Below are 16,064 nucleotides of genomic sequence, written 5' to 3' on the forward strand. Positions count from 1 at the left end.
TCTCCTGACCTCATGATCTCCCCGCCTCAGCCTCCCAAAGTACTGGGATTACAGCTGTGAGCCACTGCGCCTAGCCTCGTTCATCTTTTTACTCTCAGTGTTTGAAACAGGATCTGCCACATAGAATTCAAATTAACAAGCATGTATTAAATGTCTACTATGTGCCAGTAGTCAGAGCTGTGAATAGAAATATGAGTAAGACCTGGGCCTTGCCTTTGAGATGCTCATGGTCTGGTATGGGAGACAGGTAGGTGAGAAAGCAAAATATAGTGTGATCAATTTATATAATTATATAATAATCTATTTCAGTATATAAAATATGTAAATATAGATTGAGTAATGCTATATGTATAAAAGTTGAGTTTTTACAGGAGCAATATAAAAGCTCTTTATTCTGTCCCATTATTCCCAAGGTGGATTGTTTCCAGAGTTGAGAGACCACCCAAACTTGTAGGTAAATTGATTGTCTCAGGAAAGGATCAGAATTAATGTAGCCAGGCTCATACGAATGAGTACACTTGCTTTCTTCCATTACCATCTATTTCACTTTACTTTCTCTCCTCAGGGGTGGTCGGGTGAGGAGAGCTCTAGGATCAGAAGCAGAAAAGTATAGGTTGAGTCTCTCTTGCATCCCACCAGGGGTGCCTTTCTTTAACTAAGGACTAGGCAGGCCTGGGCTTCAGAGGCTTCCTGGGAATCTTTGCTCATCATGTCCTGACCACATTTACACTGTAGTGCTCAGCTTGAATCCCTACCCCATTGGTAATAATATGCTTTTAGTTTTATAGTCCCTCTCAGAGCACTTGCATACACATTATTTCATTTGAAACTGACAGTAGCTCTTGCTCTGTGCTTTATTTTTACAGATGAGGCAAATGTAGCCCAGATCTCCAGACTATAAAAGGCCTCTGAGCTGAACCAGCCTGTTTGATTTCGCTAAGTTGCCACAGTTGTTCCTCCCCTGAGAAGGAGACATATATGTCTATAAGCAAAGAAATTGACTACTTTTTTTATGTATATAAAGAAAATAGCCTTCATGTTTTCCTAGTGATAAAAAAATCCAAAATGCTCAAGTAAGTTTGTGTGTGTTGTGTGTGTGTGTGATGTGTGTGTGTGTGTGTTCTACAAACTGTTTATTAGGTAACAAAAACCCCTCAATAACCGTTAAAAGTAGAAATATTAAAGATCATTTTTTCTTAAAAGGCAATAACATCAGACATTAACAATAATAAAAAGGGGAAAAAGCCCCCACCACTAAACCAGGAATTCGAAAACATTATCTTTGGAGCCACAGAGCAAACAACAGAAATAGTAATATCAAGAAAATAACAACAATGAAGAATCTTTATTTGCCCAATCTATGATTTAGCCTTTGCCAAATCATTACTCGGAAAGAAATTAGAAATCAATCCAGTGTTGTATTAGGTAGCTGTTGATACGAATTTGATCATTAATATCGAGAAATAATACAGAAAGATATAAAAATGCATGTTGATTTAGTCCTAGTTGAAGGCCACTTATAGTAGAAATAATTTTTCTAATTGTGTTAGGTCTTCTCTCTAAGGATTACCAACAGTTCTACAGAAGTGAACATGTTTTCATATACAAAAATATCCCCAAAGCATACAGAAATAAAGTTAATTCAATAAGCAAATATGAATGCTTACAGGTAATGAAATAAAAGTTGTCACATAACTCAGATTTTTGAAGAAAATTCCAACTTATAATGATTAAAAATTGCATAGCTGGTTATGAATACACCTATAGCTAAATCTATTTTTTACATGAATTTTGCTTCAATAAAATAATTTGTTAAGTATACCACTGAATGTGACTCATAAGTCAGAAAATGATTTGTCATTAGACTTTATGTACTAATTTTTAGTTTTGAAAAATACAGTCATTACGTGTAAAAAAATATATATATTAGCTTTTGAATTAGAGTTTCCTTAGGGTAGACTGGCCCCAAACTGACTTTAAGTGGACCAGATTGGTACAATGCAGGACTATATCTGCAGAATGTGGCAGAATTCGGATAGTGAACAACGGGGGTGCTACTGTTAGGGCAGGACTCTGTAAAACCAGCATGATGCTGGGCCATTGAGTCATACCTTTTTGTCTGTCTTCACCAAGGTAGATTGCTTCCAGATTTGAGAGATCTCTCAGACTACAGGTGTAAAGTGATAGTGACCACAGCTATAAAAATAAAATAAAATAAATGCCAGGACAGGGAGTTAAGTAGATCATTACAATAGAGACATTTGTCCATCATGCTGAAGAGCCCCAGGCTGCTAGTTTTTTTATTTTTAACTCTTAGAATTTTAAACTTTTTATACTTTTACACAAATTCTTAAAATTGTTAGAATTATGTGTGATATAAAAGTAAATTGGCTCTCTGTGATGATATAGAAGCTGCTTACAATGAGGAAGATTGTAAATTTCAAGGCATAAACCATGGAATGTCTTTTCTGGGCACTGTGAGGGCATTTCAACTTAATATTTCCTTTCTGCTTTTGGTAAGTTATTTCTAAGTAGATGTAATATTGTTATAAATAGTTGTGAATACACATGGGTCACAGGATGCATGGAAACCTTCAGGTTTTTTGAATATCTATTGGCTGATGCATTTTCTTGGCATCCACAGAAGGCAGGAGGAGGTGGATGTCTCACAGATGCATGGGACACTGAGGCTCAGCTATGTTAAATGTTATCTGATACTTAAGCCTCTAGAATAGATGCCCCTTAAAATAAAGCTACTGCATAAAAACCATGCTGTTATTAAAAACTATGTAATATGCTTTTGCTGTGTCCCCACTCAAAACTTATTTTGAATTGTAGCTCCCATAATTTCCACATGTTGTGGGAGGGACCTGGTGGGAGGTAATTGAATCATGGGGGCAGGTTTTTCCCATGCTGTTCCTATGATAGTGCATAAGGCTCATGAGATCTGATGGTTTTGTAAAGGAGAGTTCCCCTGCACATGCCCCTTGCCTGCTGCCATGTAAGATTTGACTTGCTCCTCCTTCACCTTCCGCCATGATTGTGAGGTCTCCCCAGCCATGTGGAACTGTGAGTCCATTAAACCTCTTTTTCTTTGTAAATTACTGAGTCTTAGGTATGTCTTTATTAGCAGCATGAGAATGGACTAATACAGTAAATTGGTATTAGGTAATGGGGTGCTGATGGAAAGATACCTGAAAATGTGGAAGTGGCTATGGAACTGGGTAACAGGCAGAGGTTGGAACAGTGTGGAGGGCTCAGAAGACAGGATGATGTGGAAAAGTTTGGAACTTCCTAGAGACTTGCTGAATTGCTTTGACCAAAATGCTGACAATGATATGGACAATAAAGTAGACTGAAGAGGCTTCAAATGGAGATGACAAACTTGTTGGAACTGGAATAAAGGTGACTCTTGCTTTGCTAAAACTTTTTGTTTTAGCAAAGAGACTAGCACATTTTGCCCCTGCCCTAAAGACGTGTGGAACTTTGAACTTGAGAGACATGATTTAGGGCATCTGCCAGAAGAAATTTCTAAGCAGCAGTGTTCAAGAGGTGACTTGGGTGCTGTAAAGCATTCAGTTTTATGTATTCATAAAGATATGGTTTGGAATTGGAACATGTTTAAAAGGAAGCAAAGCACCAAAGTTTGGAAAATTTGCAGCCTGACAATGTGATAGAAAAGAAACACCTGTTTTCTGAGGAGCAATTCAAGCTGGCTGCAGAAATTTGCATAAGTAACTGGGAGGCAAGTGTTAATTGCCAAGGCAAAAACTCTCCAGGACATGTCAGAAACCTTCCCATGGCAGCCCCTCCCATCACAGGCCTGGATTTCTAGGAGGAAAAAGTAGTTTTGTGGGGTTGGTCCAGGACCATCCTGTTCTGTGCAGCCTAGAGACTTGGTGCCTTGAATACCAGTTGCTCCAGCCATGGCTAAAAAGGGCCAAGATACAGCTTGGGTTGTGGCTACAGAGGGTGCAAGCCTCAATCCTTGGCAGCTTCCAAGTGGTGTTGAGCCTGTGGGTGCACAGAAGTCAAGAGTTGAGATCTGGGAACCTCCACCCAGATTTCAGAGGATGTATGGAAATGCCTGGATGTTTGCTGTAAGGGAGAAGTTTGCTTCAAAAGCAGGACCCTCATGTAGAACCGCTGCTAGGGCAGTGCAGAAGGGAAATGTGAGGTGTGAGCCTCCACACAAAGTTACACTGGGGAACTGCCTCGTGGAACTGTGAGAAGAGGGCCACAATTCTCCAGACTCCAGACTGGTAGATCTACTGACAGCTTGCACTGTGCATGTGGAAAAGCTGCAGACAATGCCAGCTTGTGAAAGCAGCCAGGTGGGAGGCTGTATCCTGAAAAGCCACAGGGGCAGAGCTGCCCACAACCATGGGAGCTCACCTTCTGCATCAGCTTGTTGTGAGACATGGAGTCAAAGGAGATTATTTTGGAGCTCTAAAATTTGGCTGTCCTACTGGTTTTCAGACTTGCATGGGGCCTGTAACCCCTTCATTTTAGCCAATTTCTCCCATTTGGAATAGGCGTAATTACCCAATGCCTGTACCCCCATTGTATCTGGGAAGTAACTAACTTGCTTTTGATTTTGCAGGCCAATAGGCAGAAGGGACTTGCCTTGTCTCAGATGCAACTTTGGACTGTAGATTTTTGAGTTAATGCTGAAATGAGTTAAGACTTTGGGAGACTGTTGGGAAAACATGATTGGTTTTGAAATGTGAGAACATAAGATTTGGGAGGGACCAGGGGTGGAATGATATGGTTTGTCTGTGTCCCCATCCAAATCTCATCTTGAATTTTAGCTCCCATAATTCCCATATGTCATGGGAGGGACCTGGTGGGAGGTAATTAAATCATGAGGGCAGGTTTTTCCATGCTGTTCCCATGGTAGTAAATAAGTCTCATGAAGTCTGATGGTTTTATTAAGGGGAGTTCTCCTGCACATGCCCTCCTGCTTGCCGCCATGTAAGATGTGACTTGCTCCTCCTTCACCTTCTGCCATGATTGTGAGGCCTACCCAGCCACGTGGAACTGTGAGTCCATTAAACTTCATTTTATTTATAAATTGCCCAGTCTCAGGTATGTCTTTATTAGCAGCATGAGAACAGACTAATACACCATGGATACCAAATTTTATTTGAATTCAGGTATGTTGGGACAGAAAACAACACAACAAATGACCAAAAAGCTTCTATTTTGTAGGATTCAACCAATCACTCAAGATCTTTGGTGCATATGACTCTTCTCTAAAGGGCCAATAATCTTCTTCTATTGGGATCTTTTGGAGAATTCTATGGAAAGGTTTATGCACATGTGGGAAGCTCTTTTTCATGATTTTGATGAAAATATACTTGATTATAATTAATAGTTAAAAATATTTTAGCAAGGTGTGGTAGCTCATGCCTATAATACCAGTACTGTAGGAGGCCGAGGCGGGTGGATCACTCAAGGTCAGGAGTTCGAGACCAGTCTCTTCCACGTGGTGAAACCCTGTCTTTACTAAAAATTAAAAAAAAAAAAATTAGCCAGGTGTGGTGACATGCACCTGTAATTCCAGCTACAGGGGAGGCTGAGGCAGTAGAAGTGCTTGAACCTCGGAGGTAAAGGTTGCAGTGAGATATGATCACGCCACTGCACTTTAGCCTGGGTGCAGAGCAGGATTCCATCTTAAAAAAAATTTTTTTTTTAAGTACCTTTGGGTCAAAATATATGACTGGCTAGAGTGTAGTGAATATATCATTTTGGAGGAGAAGAAACTGGATCAGCATTTCTCACACTAAGTTCCTCTGCATAACAGTGCTTCATGAGATGATACTTGGTGTCCGGTGAAAAATAAGAGTGAGATCCCTTGGGCAGGTTTTAAGAAAATTATTACTTTCTTAGAGATTTATAGTGCACACCAGACCATTAAAGTTTCTGAGAAGTCCTGTAGATTTGTATTTAGTTCGTGCATTCAATCAACAATACTTACTGTATACCTATTATGTGCCAGGCACTGTTTTAGCTATAATAAATTTAAACGTAGCATTTATACCACTGTCTTGACCATGAAATCTTGGTTTTTTGTAATATGCTAACATGACTTGCTGCAAAGAGTGTCATTTGGGAGATCTGGCTAGGTCTTCCTGATCTTTTGTTAGCATTTGGCAATCTGGGATAGACGCTCCTAAGCACCTAGGATAGAGGCCCCTTAAAGTAAAGTTGCTGCATGAAAATCTTATCAATATTAAAAACTATGGGTATCAACTTTTATTTGATTCTCATATTTTGGGCCAGAAAACAACAGAACAAATGGCCAGAGAGCTGGTTTTCTCCTCCCAGAGAAGAAAAACCATTTTTTTTTTCTTTTTTTAGGCGGAGTCTGACTCTGTCACCAGACTGGAGTGCAGTGGTACAATCTCTGCCCACTGCAAACTCTGCCTTGTGGGTTCAAGCAATTCTTCTGCCTCAGCCCCCCAAGTGGCTGGGACTACAGGTGTGTGCCACCATACCTAGCTAATTTTTGTATTTTTGGTAGAGACGAGGTTTCACATGTTGACCAGGATAGTCTCCATCTCTTGACCTTGTGATCCACCCACCTCGGCCTCCTAAGGTGCTGGGATTACAGGCATGAGCCACAGCGCCCTGTTGAGAAGGGGAGCCTTCTTCAGGGAGCTGAGCTGTGGTGTTGGAGCTGATCAGTAACGTTGGGTAGCATTTGCTTCTAGACTGTAAAATATGAAACTGAAGATGAGGCAGCAAATGAACCAGGGCTGAAAGAAAAAACAAAACCGGCATCTCAGGACAACTGAGTAATCCACCCAGAGACTGTGGGAAGACTCTAGGTTTGGCGGAACAGAATGGCATTTTAGGAAGCAGGGCTAGAGAGAGAGAGGGCTCGAAGCAAATGTGATATGTGAGAATCCTAGAAAGTTCTCAAAATCTTTGATGCCTGGTTATCAGCATTTTTACAGGGTGCTGGTGACCTTGGCCAGGGTGGCTAGGGGACTATCAAGGACAGCTGTGATAGCTAAGAGAATGTGTCCACTCATATGAAATCCTGTATTTTACTAGTGATCTTATTTCTGTTCAACAGTGGTTAACAGCTACATGACAGCCATTTTGAAAAATGACAGCTACAGAGATAAAGTCCTAGAATGAGTTTTACATAGTTTTGAAACACAAGCAAACTTCAAGATTCTTTAAATAGCTTTCGAAACACAGGATAGTAGTTGGGGGAAGGCAGTGTGCAAAATGCGTTAAGGCAGGGGTCCTCAGGGTAAGGGTACCCCACCCTTGGGCCATGAGCTGGTACCGGTCCGTGGCCTGCTAGGAACCAGGTCTCACAGCAGGCGGTGAGCAGTGCCAGTGACCATTACTGCCTGAGCCCTACCTCCTGCCAGATCAGCAGTGGCATTAGATTCTCATAGGAGTGCAGACCTTATTGTGAACTGCACATGCGAGGGATCTAGGTTGTGCACTCCTTCTGAGACTCTAACTCATGCTTGATGATGTGTGGCGGGACAGATTCATCCTGAAACCATCCCTGCCTGCTGCTCCCATGGAAAAACTCTTCCAGGAAACCAGTCCCTGGCACCAAAAAGGTTGGGAACCACTGGGTTAGGTGACTGAGTGCCTAGTTAAGTACATTTCTCACTTTCTGCCTGTGGATTTAAAAAATCTTGCTCACCATTTTTCACATAACTTGTTATGTGTTTAATGACACTTACCAAGTCTCTCCTCCCCAAAACCCCATCAGTCTCTGTGGGCTTTTTCTTCAATCCATTTCTCCAGATGAAAAAAGAATTCAATACTGTAGTTTTCCTACGTAATGGTCAGTTTCTCAGCCCATTTATCATTTTCATTGATTACCAAAAGAGACTCTTGGTTTATGAGCTCATTTTTAGGAGCCAGACTTAGTCCAGGCTGGTCCATGCTAGTGCATGCTAGTCACACGTGCATCAATCAATACTCTCCTCCTGGTTGGGTACAGCGGTTCACACCTGTGATCTCAACACTTTGAGAAGCTGAGGCAGGAGGATCACTTGAGCTCAGGAGTTCAAGAGCAGCCTGGGAAACGTAGCAAGACCCTGACTCTATAAAAAACTTTAAAAAATTAGCCCCATGTGGTGGTGCGTGCCTCTAGTTCCAGCTACTCAGGAAGCTGAGGTGGAAGGAAAGATTGTTTGAGCCCGGGAATTTGATGCTGCATTGAACTATTATTGTGCCACTGCACTCCAGCCTGAGCAACAGTGAGACCTTGTCTTTAGAAAATAAACAAAAATAAAAATACATGCTCTCTTCTCAAAGCCCAGTGCCTTGGTAAACCTCAAACCTAGACACTTGAGTTGTGGTATTCAAAGACAGGAAGACATGCTTCCATGGAGGAATTTTTACTGTATACACAATTTGTAAAATAACTGCTTGTTTCTTGCTTGAGAAGTGCTCATCATTCCTGCAATGTATACTTCAAGGCATGGTTAATAGTTATACGTGTCAAGTTTTCATCAGTCTTTTTTCTTTTTGAGGTGCAGTCTCACTTTGTCGCCCAGGCTAGAGTGCAATGGCGTGATCTCACTCACTGCAGCCTTTGCCTCCTGGGTTCAAGTGATTCTCCCACCTTAACCTCTCAAGTAGCTAGGATTACAGGCACCTGCCACCATGCCTGGCTAATTTTTGTGTTTTTAGTTGAGACCGAGTTTCACCATGTTGGCCAGTCTGGTCTCGAACTCCTGATGTCAAGTGATCTGCCCACCTCAGCCTTCCAAAGTACTGGGATTACAGGCTTGTGCCACATCAGTCCTTTCAAAATGGATTTTCGAAGGTAAAGACTAATGGGAACTTTTGAATACTAGAGCCTCATTTCTTTCTGAAGCTCCTCTGAGGATGAAGCCATGTGCAGGCAGAAATGGAGGGCTCTGTATGGCCCAGAGACCGGCCTCAGGAAACCCTTGTTCCTGAACAGCAAGAGGAAATCCTGCTCCCCTTGGCTCCACTCACAGAGCCACAGTTCACATTTGTGGTAGTTTTAGTTTCCTTCTTTATGAGGTAAGAAGCTTTCTCCCAACCAACCCCGCGTCCACGCCCCTTCCTTATTTTGGCTTCCAGAATGAGTGGTGGAGTCCTGCTGTCACTGAGGGCAGGGCCCGGACTTCCTGCAGGCCCCTCCCGACACAGGATGAGCTCACAGGCCTTCCCCTCTCATGTTTCCCTCACCATTACTGCTGAACCTTGTGGAATTTTAAAACCATTCTTTTTGAGGAATGCGACGCTATCAGGGTGAGCTGTTTGTGGAAGTAATGCTGCTTCAATGTTTTGGTATTGTTGTTCATACCTGCCTGGAGGCCAAGAGAAAGTGAAAGTTCATGTTTACTCTTTTATGGGAAACAGCCACCTCTCTCCTCACGCTTCTTCCTCAAAGGCCTGGCTTTGGTTCCCTCTGGTGTTCACTACAGCAAGTGAGCCAGATACAGCTCCTGTTGGTTGGCTATGACATGGAAGGCTTGGTTTTTTGCAAGACCTGTGACCGACGGAGCCCTGTTGAAGCCTCTGCAACATGGCCCAGTTGGATTCCGTAACCTAACCAATCACAGCCGGGACAGTCACGGTTTCCAACTTCCATTCACATCAAAGCTCTGTGCCTGCTCCCCAGGCAAGCTAGAGTGGTCAGGCCTATCTGAGGAGGTGATGGCAAGCCCAAGGGCCAGCTAATTTTTAATTTTTTTTGAGACAAAGTCTCACTCTGTAGCCCAAGCTGGAGTACAGTGGCGCGATGTTGGCTCGCTGTAACCTCCACCTCCGGGGCTCAAGTGATTCTCGTGCCTCAGCGTTCCAAGTAGCTGGGACTACAGATATGTGCCACCTCACCTGGCTAATCTTTTGTATTTTAGTAAATATGGGGTTTCACCATGTTGCCCAGGGCGATCTTGAACTCCTGAACTCAGGCAATCTGCTGCTTCGGGCTCCCAAAGTGCTGGCATTACAAGCGTGAGCCACTGCGCCCAGCCAGGCCAGCTCATTTTATACTGGCCGTGGAATCATGGCCATGGAATACTGAGTCAGACACACTTTTGCTTACATAAAACTCAACAGTGGCTTCTGCTGTCCTCATAAGTACAACTTCAAGCTTGGTTTACAAACTCTTGGTGACCTTGCCCATCCCTGGCCCAGCAGCCTCCTTTCTTCACATTCCATTGCCATCTTATCCTTCACATTCTTTACAACATTCCCTAATTAAAAGCTGAAGATTTCTTCACAAACCAAGACCTCTGCATGTGTTCCTCTCTCTACCTCACATCCTCCTCTTTCACCCAGTTCTCCTTCCTCTAAACTCTGCTTGTTTAAACTCTATTCATGTTTTAAATCTCAGATTTCCTCCAGAAAGTCTTGCCTGGCCCCCTAGACTAGGCTAGGTTTCCCACTCCCACAATCGTCAGTCTTTGTTGTGATTTCCTGTGTCTCCACTGGACCATGTATTCTGTAAAGCAGGGAACCATATTTCCCTTATTTACCACTTGATCACTGGCATTGAGCACAATGCCCAGCACATATTGTACAATATGCTTAATAAATATGGAATGAATGATGGTTTTAAAGCGGGTGTTGGCCAGGCGCAGTGGCTCACGCCTGTAATCCCAGAACTTTGGGAGGCCGAGGCAGGCAGATCACCTGGGGTTGGGAGTTCAAGACCAGCCTAACCAACATGGAGAAGCTCCATCCCTACTAAAAATACAAAATTAGCTGGTGTGGTGGTGCATGCCTGTAATCCCAGCTACTTGGGAGGCTGAGGTAGGAGAATTGCTTGAACCTGGGAGGCAGAGGTTGTGGTGAGCTGAGATCACGCCATTGTACTCCAGCCTAGGCAACAAGAACAAAACTCTGTCTCAAAAAAATAAAAATAAAAAGCAGAAAGCAGTAGCAGAGTTAGAAGGCTGTTCAGACCAGCTTCCTTGTATTGCAGGGATATGAAATAGGCTGATGCTTGACATGGTTGGGACCCAGAAACATTAGCACAGAGGAGACGAGTCTGTCTGTTCTTTCCTGACAGCAGGAAGTAGCTGCAAAAATGTGCTGAAAGGCGAGGAGTGGTGCGTGTGCAGCCCAGGCTCAGAGCTGGCAGGCTCGAGGCCTCTGTCCAGATTTCCACAGGCCTGCCTTGCTCGGGGCCAGCTGGAGTGCTTTGCCTGAGAGCCCCCAGAGGGGACTTTGGACTCGACATTTCATGAGGCCCCTGGATCTGATCCGCAGATCTGTCTCAACCCATCTGTTGAAGTTTCTCCACTCAAATGTCAGTCTTAATTGGAGATTGATGATTTGTTCCCTCAAAGTCAGGCAAAGGCCAAAAGAGGCTGCAGGACTTGGTGAGAGAGGAGTGGAGAGGGCTCAGCTGGAGGACGGGGGCTCCCATTGTGTCTCCAAGGGCTTTTTTGTGTGACTTGGGAGATGCTGGGAAACCACTCTCCCAGGCTGACTGAAGGCTGGGAGAAAACAGCAGAGAGTAAACTCCTCCCTTGATTGTCACCTGGGCTGCCACTCACCCCACCTCTGCTCTCTGCCTCAAGACCAGGCCTTGTCTGGCATGCTGGGTGATGACGGGGGTATCCTGACAGGTATGTGGGAAAAGGGCTGGTGCCTTGCAGTGGACCCAAGGCCTGGTAGCTCCCAGTGGGCCCATGTCCTACTCCCCATTTAGTAAGACAGACAGGTTAGTGGTCCACAGTGGACTCAGAAGCTGGGCTTTCTGGGTTTGAATCTCAGCCCTGCCATTTATGCCTGGCTTTGCAATCCTAGGTGAGTTACTTAAAAGTTCTTTGCCTCTGTTTCTTTGATTGTAATTATCTCTTATTTTCAAAGTCCTTAGAATATGGTAAATATTTAGAATATTGAAGCAGCATTTTCATCTATAAAATGAGAGAATTGGACTCAGTGAACCCGAAGAACCCTTTTGATGTAAAACTCACAACCTGCCTGGGTTTAAATCCTGACTTCACCACAGACCAGCTAGTGGTTCTCAAAGTTAGGGACTGTACCTGTACCTGGCTCAGCTCTGGTATGCCCAAAGTACCTGAGACGATGCCTGGCACATGATAGGTACCCAGAAAATGTTCTTGTGGTGCTCGGTTGGTTTTTTCAGAAACAGGGTCTTACCCTGTTGCCCAGGCTGGAGTTCAGTGATGTGATCATAGTTCACTGCAACCTCGAACTTCTGGGCTCAGATGATCCTCCTGCTTCAGCTTCCTGAGTAGCCGGGACTACAGGCATGCACCACCATGCCTGGCTGATTTTTATCTTTATTTTTGTAGAGATGGGGGCTTGCTATGCTGCCCAGGCTGATCTCAAACTCCTGACCTGAAGTGGTCTTCCTGCCTCCGCCTTCCACAGTGCTGAGATTACAGGTGTGAACCACCGCCACTGGCTGGTCTGTAATCAGGAAATTTTGAATGGGTGGTGCGTGGATGAGAATCCCATGAAGAGGTATAGAAAACTGCTATGAAGCAATGAATACTGGTTTGCCTCAGCCCAGGGGCAAAATCCTTCAGGAAGAAGAAAAGGCCTCCTCCATCTTAACAGATGGATTTGTGGTCTTGAGGAGCAACGAAGCCCTGAAGAGAAAAGGGGAAACTGGGGTTTGGGAGACCAAGAGTAGAGGAATATGCAGAGGAACCCATCAGACACTATGGCCTGCCCTTCTGAGCAGGGAGGCTTGCTTCCTGCTGACCTGGAAACCAGCTGTCCAGCAGAATGGAGAAACAGGCAGACTTAGACCCAGAGACTTTTGTGTGACTCCAGCCCTGCTCTTGTCTACTGTGTGCCATGGCATGGAGCACACATATGCCACGGCAGACAACTGATCTTAATCAACTAGATAATGGTACTTAAAATACTTCTTATAATATTGAGAGAATGAATGACTGAGAGCATCACCAAATACCTTCCCAGGATGCTAAATTTTATGGTTTTTTGTTATGTTTTGTTTTGTTTTGAGATGGAGTCTAGCTCTGTCACCCAGGCTGGAGTGCAGTGGCACACTCTTGGCTCACTGCAACCTCCACCTCCTGGGTTCAAGTGATTCTCCTGCCTCAGCCTCTGGAGTAGCTGAGATTACAGGCTCATGCCAAAAAACCAGCCTGGCTAATTTTTTGTATTTTTAGTAGAGTTGGGGTTTCAGTGTGTTAGCCAGGATGGTCTCGATCTCCTGACCTCATGATCTGCCCACCTTGGCCTCCCAAAATGCTGCGATTACAGGAGTGAGCCACCACACTTGGCCAACTTTGTCTTTTACATGAAAATTCATAGTTTTCAAAGTGGTTTTAACATACCTTCCCATATACAGAATACCCCTGCAGGGCAGGAACCTTTCTTCTGCTCATTTTGGGATTTGATTCAGAGCAGTTGCTCGAGATCTGTGAGCTAATTTGAACTCAGGTCTTTGGACTACACATTTTTCTTTCTGCTCTGCCTCCCAGTAGGCGGCATAAATCTCCACACTAATGTGAGACCTTTTGGATGTTTGAATAAGGAGGAAATCTGGAGAACACATATGTGGGTTAGAAGTCATTATGGCTCTGAAATCTCAGGCTGATGCCATCATTACTGGGAACTGGAGACAGAGCTGAAGGACCCACAGAACTGGCCAGCCCAGCTATTAACACCTCAGGGAGCTCAGCTTGTGTATGGATGAGGCATCCAGGAAGGCATGACAAGGTAGATGCCGGGCTTCTAGGAGGGAAATTCTTCTAAAGAAGGGAAAGAACTGGAGGGAAATAAGTGTAATTGCTTCTCACTTGAGATTTTCAGCAATGTCTAACGTATGTCTCTGGAGACGATACTTTCCGTTTAGGGGAGGATTTGAGAACTTGGTTTGGGAATTCTAAGCCTAGTATGAACAGTGGAGAAAATATTTTATGTCTCCTTACAGAATCTTCACCAAGCCACGTTCATGCACATATTCATTCATTCTCAATTCTGTGTACCTACAATGTGCCAAGCACAGTCCTGGGCTTTTTGGAGTGGTGTGAAGTTGATTCGGCTATCGTCTCTGACCTTGAGGAACTCCTGGAGGCTTGGTTGTATAGACAGGATTTGAACCCAAACAATCTGACTCCGTGCTGTAAATTAACACCATGCTACCTCAGTTAGAAAACACACATGACTCGGCTTGGAGCAATCCGGGAAAGCTTCTAAGAAGGAATATCAGCTTTGAGTTGAGTTAAATTGAATTCAGCAGGTGGATGGAAAGGGAAGAATGTTCTAGGGAAGGACAATATGTTGTGGTAATATGTTGAAAGGCTAAACGGTGTAAGGAGAGAAAGGCATATTCAAGGAAATGTAAATTCTGAGGAATGACATAACAGTAATGACAATAATGGTAAGAGGGTAGAATGTGTGTGGGAAGTGGAGGGAGAGGAGGCTGGGGACTGAAGGTGGGCCCAATCCACAAAGCACTTTAAACTCCATGCTCAGTCTTTTGTCTCAATGGCATTGAAAAGTGATGGATATGCTTTGGGCAGAGCAGTGATGTGGCCAGCACTGTGACATGGGGCATTATGTGAGGAGCTTCCTCTAAAGCAGTGTGTCCCAAGCCTGGTCATTTACTTCCTGGAGTAACAATTTTTTCTTCTTTGAACCCACCCCTTCTCCAGCCTTCCTCATCTCAATAAATGGTACTCACAAATGTCTGTGTCTCAGGTCAAAAATCAAAAGGTCATCCTTGATTCCAGCTCTTCCTGTACCACGTACATCCAACCCATCAGCACAGTCTCTCAGATGGCTCCTGTGCCCATTTGCTTCTCTCATATCCATCGTCTCAGGCCTGGACAATTCTGTCTGCTTCATACTCAGGTTTCTCCTGCCTCCCTGCAATCCAGTCTCCACATAGAAGCCAGGGGATCTTTGGAAAAATCAGATACTGTCTGTGATAAAGAATAACTTGAGGAGGTATGCAGGAGACACAGAGTGCAGAACCAGATTGTCTCAGTTGAAATCCTGACACCGTTAAGTAGCCAGGGGTTCCTTTTTAAAGACAAAAACTTTTTTTTTTTTTTTCCTGAGACAGGGTCTTACTCTGTTGCTCAGGCTGAAGTGCAGTGGCATGATCATAGCTCACCGAGGCCTCAACTTCCTGGACTCAAACGATCCTCTCACTGCAGCCTCCTGAGTAGCTGGGACTATAGGCACATACCACCAAAGCTGGCTGATTTTTAAATATTTTGTAGAGAAGACGTTTTGCTACATTGCCCAGGCTGGCCTCCAGTGATCCTTCTGCCTGGGTTTCCCAAGGTGCTAGGATTATAGGCGTAGCCACTGTGCCTGGCTGACCCCTTCTTAAACTCCCTTCAACAGCTCTTGGAATTTCGTTGCCCATAGAACACAATCAAAACTCCTTATGATGACACAAGAGTCCTGGCTGCCCCTTCAGCCAACTCAGGCAGGTCCACTCGCTGTCATGTCAGCAGGCTCTGGCCAACTGGCCATCTGACTGTTTCCAGAACCTGCCAAGCTCTTTGTGACTCAAGACTTCGCACTTTCTATTTCCACCCCTTCCCTGAGCAGTGCTATGGGCTGCTCCTTTTTCTGCTTTCCAGCTTAAATATCATTTTCAGGGAAGCTGTCTGCACACCTCCTCAAGTTATTTCTTATCACAGCAACTTATGACTTTCCTTCATAGCTTATTTTAAAAGAATTTTTTTTTTTAGATGGAGTCTCACTTTTGTTGCCCAGCCTGGAGTGCAATGGCACAATCTTGGCTCACTGCAATCTCCGCCTCCTGGGTGCTTGAGATTCTCCTGCCTCGGCCTCCCAAGTAGCTAGGATTACAGGAGCCCACCACCATACCCAGCTAATTTTTGTATTTTTTTTTTTTGTAGGGACGGGGTTTCACCATGTTGGTGAGGTTGGTCTTGAACTCCTGACCTCAGGTGATCCACCCGCCTCAGCCTCCCAAAGTGCTGGGATTACAGGCATGAGCCACCACACCCAGCCTAAAAAAAAACCTATATAGTCTTAATTTTTATAAGTCTAATTATTAGACATAAAAACCTATATAGTCTAATAATTTAATGTCTGTCTTATCCTGG

This window comes from Sapajus apella, unplaced genomic scaffold, assembly GCF_009761245.1.
Source record: "Sapajus apella isolate SASKATOON/1434 unplaced genomic scaffold, GSC_monkey_1.0 scaffold4, whole genome shotgun sequence".
Lineage (NCBI taxonomy): Eukaryota > Metazoa > Chordata > Mammalia > Primates > Cebidae > Sapajus > Sapajus apella.